The following is a 6,000-nucleotide window of genomic DNA, read 5'->3' on the forward strand; positions in this document are numbered from 1 at the left end:
TCACGATGGAAACAATGGTGGAGGCAATGGACATGGGGCCAGAAGTTCAAACAACGGAATGAACCAGGGGCCTACCAAGACATGCTCCTATAAAGATTTCACCAACGCCAAACCGCGAACCTTTAATGGTACAGGGGGAGTAATAACCCTGAAAAGATGGATTGAAATGGTGGAATCGGTGTTCGAGATATGCGGGTGCCCTGAAGAATTCAAGGTGATGTTTGCAGCATGTATATTTGTTGATCAAGCCCTCACCTGGTGGAATGGACATGTGGAAGCTATGACTATTCCGGTGGCTAATGTCATGCCATGGGCGGAATTGAAAGAAATGCTAATGGCTGAATACTGCCCGCGTGGCGAAGTTCAGAAAATGGAGCAAGAGTTATGGAACCTCACAGTCCGAAACTCCGACATCGATGCCTACATATCAAGGTTTAGTGAATTGTCTCTGTTGTGCCCTGGCATGATTACCTCGAAAGGAAAGAAATCGAACGATTCATCTGGGGATTAACCTCCCCAATTCAAGGAAACGTGATATCCACAAACCCTGAAACCTTTGACAGCGCCAAGAGGTTGGCCAAGAAGTTGTACGACCACAACACCAAGAAGGGCGAAAAAGCAGGGGAAACTGAAAACAAGAAGGAGAGCGATAACAAGAAGGGAAAGAATAATAGGCGGAAGGGACGACAAGGCTCAGAGTCGTCAAAGAAACAACAAACAGTGATAGTTCATGCTGCAACCACCCAAGTCCCCTCCACACCACATGCTCCAGCCTCATCCACCCCAAGTGCCCCTAATTAGTATTCCGGAAATCTCCCAAAGTGCAACAAATGCAATCTCCATCACAATGGTGAATGCAGGGAGAGGCATTGTACCAGTTGCAACCGAAAGGGTCATACGGCAAGATACTGTAGGACCTATCCTCCCCAGAACCAACAACAGGGAAACAACAACAACAATAACCACAACAACAACAACAACACCAACAACAACAACAACAACAACGCTGGGGCTAGCCACACTTGTTATGGATGTGGACGGACTGGGCATTTCCGGCGAAACTGCCCCAATGTCAACAATCAAGAAAATGGAGGATCAGGAAGGGTTTTGACTCTGGGACAAGGCGACGCAGTCCAAGACCCTACCGTTGTCACCGGTACGTTCCTACTTAACAACACATATGCATGCATCTTATTCGATAGTGGAGCGGAGCGAAGCTTCGTTAGTAAGAAGTTTAAACACTTACTAAATCAAAAACCCCAGAAGCTCAATGAAGCCTTCACTGTGGAAATGGCTAATGGGAAAACAGAGTCAACTAGGTATATCTATGTAGGGTGCACGTTAACATTTAACCACCAAACTTTCCAAATAAATTTGATGCCCGTAAATATTAGGAGTTTCGATGTGATCGTCGGCATAGATTGGTTGAGCCCCCATCATGCTGATATTATGTGCCACGAGAAGGTCGTTCGCCTTCATCTTCCTAATCATGAAACCCTAATCATCTATGGAGATAAACCCGGAGTCAACCTTCGCCTTATTTCATGCATCAAGGCACAAAAATGTCTGCACAAAAGGAACTACGCCTTCCTTGCTCACATCGTGGACAAGTCGAAGGAAGAAATAAACATTCGAGATATCCCAGTGACGTGTGACTTTCCAGACGTATTTCCCGAGGATCTTCCGGGAATACCCCCCGATAGGCAGGTCGAATTTCGGATCGACCATGTTCCAGGAGCTACTCCCATCGCCAAATCGCCCTATAGGTTGGCTCCTGCAGAAATGCAGGAATTGTCAAGCCAACTCAGCGAACTTTTGGACAAAGGATTCATCAGACCCAACTTCTCACCATGGGGAGCTCCGGTTCTTTTCGTTAAAAAGAAAGACAGGTCATTTAGAATGTGCATCGACTATAGAGAACTGAATAAGCTCATTATCAAGAATCGCTACCCACTTCCACGAATCGAAGATCTATTCGACCAACTTCAAGGAGCAAATTACTTCTCTAAGATAGATCTGCGATCCGGCTATCATCAACTCAAGGTCCGAGAGGAGGATATTTCCAATACCGCTTTCCGAACTCGCTATGGACATTATGAATTTGTTGTAATGCCCTTCGGTCTAACGGATGCCCCTTCCGCATTTATGGACCTGATGATTCGAGTATGTCGTCCATTCCTTGACAACTTTGTGATCGTTTTCATCGACGATATCATGGTATATTCTCGAATCGAGGAAGAACATAGTCGACATCTCCGAAAAATCTTGGAAACCCTGCGAGCCAAAAAGTAGTACGCGAAACTGTTGGATTAGATGTTTAAGCCCATAACTATTATTGGTATGTACTTGACCCGAGAGTAGCATGGTCCATTTGGGTTGCATATCATCAGGACAATTTGTTAGGATGGACAATTTGTTAGGATGGACTTTTGAGAGAAGGTTATTTATGGTTTATTAATATATTATAAGTTATAATATATTAATATGAAATCATATGTTTTAATTAGTATCGATCAAGAATTAATTTGGAATTAATTTAGTGATCAAAAGAGACTAATTAAATCTATGGGGACTAATTATGATAATTAGTTATATTTATATGTGTTGGGCTTATGATCCATGTTGGACCAAGTTTATGTATGGATACATAAAAAGTTGGGCCACATGAACCATGGATCATAAAACCCATGGGTATGGATTATGGGTTATACCCATGACCCTTGGAATCCTACATATAAATAGGTTACTCCATAGCCAAAATCACCACTTCTTTTCTTAAAGAAATATGGAGGTGTTTTGGTGCATGTAATTCTCTCTCAAGAGCCACCTTTGTCCTAGGTGTGTTGTGATTCCATTTGAGGCATTTCATACTATTGGTGCTAAGCTCTTAAGGCCAAATACATCAAGACTTCAAGCCACATAAAAGGTATGTTTCCCTAACTAGTATATTATATGGTTTATGTCAAATGCATGCTAGTTATAGGTTTAATGCCTTGGAAACCATTTGCATGTATAATAGAGAAAACATAGATCCAAGGTCTTTAGGGTTGTATGTGCACCATAGGATGTTGTAGTATACTAAAACCCAACAGTGGTATCAGAGCCATGGGTTGTTTTCTATTATATTTGATGCAAATGTATTTTTTTTTCAAGTTGAAGGAAAAAAAAAAAACATGAAGTTTGTCAAATTTTATGATAATTACTTGATTTTATGAAAAACTAATTATTTATAAAATTTTGAGTCACTTTACTACAAGAGTTGAATTAGGTCAATTTATTAAAAGATAGAATGATATGATTATTTTATTTGTTTTAAAAGTTTGATCTAAATGGTTTTAAGGAGTTACAAATTTTGTCATAAAATTTTGGAACTCAAAAGTTTTTTTTAAAGTTATGATCTTAAGAGTTTTGAAACTTCCATAAGTTATGGATGTGAAATGTCTCATTTATTAACTCTTTAGGATATGAATTCCAAGAGTCTTCAAAGGATAATTGTCAAAGTTTCAAGATTTGTATTAGTTTATATGATTATCTAATTTCTTGAAAATTGTTGATGTGAATTATCTTTACTTATGAGTTTAATCTAGATCATAGAAAAATTATTTGATTATTGTGTTAATTGGAATATTTGATCTTAATGGTTTTTATGAACTCCATAACTTGTCCTCAAGTTATGGAAAGAGAAGAGTTTTTCTTTTTAAAGTGTCATTAAGTCTCATAGGTTATGAAAATAGAAGAGTCACTATTTTTAATGTCATCATTAAATGATTTAATGTCTTCCATAACTTGTCCTCAAGTTATGGAACTTGAATTTTTTTTCATTAAACCTTAATTAAACTCATAAGTTATGAAAAATCCAAGAGTTTTGAAAGGTTTCAAAACTTGTCCTCAAGTTTTGGAATTTGTAAAGTTACCCCCCATGTATACTTTAATTCCAAACTAGACCTTAGAATTTTAAAAGTTTAAAATTCAACCCTTATACTATTATTATAATTTTAATTATATAGATATGTATAAGATAAAGTCGTCTTACCATTAGTAGGCCTCATTCACGAAGCCGGTCTATAAGGGGGTATAAGGTTACTGCCTATAAAATGGCAGTTTAATGGGTGTCCACTCTCACTCACCGCTTCCTTGACCGGTGGAGGGTCGTTAGCCGAACAGGTAGGACAAGGACTATAATTCTCCCTTCATTATAGGTATAATGATAAATACTAAGTAACTAAACACTTATAAATTCCCAATCTTAGTTACTTAGGAAAATGTGAATAAGGTGCTAATCCATGAAATTACACTTTGCACTTTGTTTAAGCTGTTAGTGGAGCGTGTGTGGTTAACCGGCACACTAACCTGGACTTAACAAGGTAGGGAAAGGGTAACTTAATGTTTATCATAGTATCGTTGGAGCGTGTGTGGTTAACCGGCACATCGATTGAGGGGTAAATATTAAGGGTACCAAGTATATTTGCATGGTTACTTCACACCTTGTTTTGTGATCCTCGGCATCCCAGTCACAAAACCTGAAGGGCACACTCGAGATTGAAACATGCCATTGAAAAGTTCAATGAATCTCAAAAGAATCTAGGAGTTTCAAAACCAATTAAAACCTAATAATACATTTCGTTTATCTTGGTGGAAATTGGTGAATCGTCATTCACCTACCTTCAAATATTTTATAGCTTGGATTACGACATCCCTCTTCCAAGTTATAAAATAGTTTATTGGGTCCTAGCCTTAATATATCATATTGGGTGTTATATTAAGGACTTAAATCAACTTTACATGAATTTCTCCCATTGTTGATGTCTGGTTTAGACAACAATGATCTTCCCAAACCAAGCTTTCCTAATGAATATGACTTCCCGAGTTTGGCTCATGGAAGTCATACTTCTCTTCCTCCACCTCCTCCAATTATTCTCCCTAACCCACAAGTTCAAGGTCACTCAAGCCCTAATGGTAAGCAAGGTCTATATGTGATCACATCTTAGAGATGAAGTCACATATTGACAAGCTGGGAGAGTTGGGTGTCAAAGTCTTGAGAAAGTTGGATGTTCAATCACTTTCTAAGTCACATAGTGAGTTCCTTTGGGACTACTATGAAACAGACTATGACATGAACCTTAATGATCATATCTATTATCTTGGTGCTGCTGAATCAGCAATGATTTGGAACGATAGTAAAGCAAATTTGATTAGAAGATCAACTTCCAAAAAAAATTTATGGACAATGACAATGGTGACACTGGAAATCCAGAAAAAGCATTCTCTTCCCAATGGAAAAGGATTGGCCATAGTCAACCCGGTTGACCAAATGGTAAAGAGAAAGGCTAAGTCTGAGATAGTCCCATTACCAAAGGGTCCATATGTTTATTTTGCCAAAGGAAGGGGCGTTGATTGCAAAGCTGCCAAATTTACCTAAGGATGTTAAAGTCAATAAGTTTGACTCTACATCAGGTAGAGCCCATTATCTAACTCTGTTAAGTTCTATTCTGAGATCCTCATTACATGATGTGACTGGGTCACATGTTGATGTTTTAAGAATCAAAGAATAGAGAGAAATCTTAAAGGAAGTATATGATGATTTTGATCGCGAAGGTGGATTTCGATCGCATCAGAATTTTGAGCAGTTGCTTAAGAAGTTATGATATATTGCTAAGGAATAGATAACAACAATTTTCCATGTGGATTGTAAGGATAAGTTTTTCCGTAAAGTTTTAAAATAAAAGAAAATTGTTTAATTTTATTTATTTGAAGTATCCTTACAATGGCATTTGTGGAAAATTGTTGCTTATATGATTCCACTGACAGCAATATTGGAAAATGGATTTGATTCTTTCATTTGTGGTAGTGTCTAAATTTACCAAATCAGGAAAGTTCCTCATCACCCAAGTTTCAATTGGACCGAAACTTGGAATCATGCAAGTTGAATAGTATGATGAATGAGAACTTTCAAGCATTGGAAAATCAAGACTAATTACTTGTTCACATGGATGTGTGAGT

This window comes from Lactuca virosa, chromosome 3 (assembly GCF_052849685.1).
Source record: "Lactuca virosa cultivar CGN04683 chromosome 3, Lactuca_virosa_CGN04683_v6, whole genome shotgun sequence".
Taxonomy (NCBI): Eukaryota; Viridiplantae; Streptophyta; class Magnoliopsida; order Asterales; family Asteraceae; genus Lactuca; species Lactuca virosa.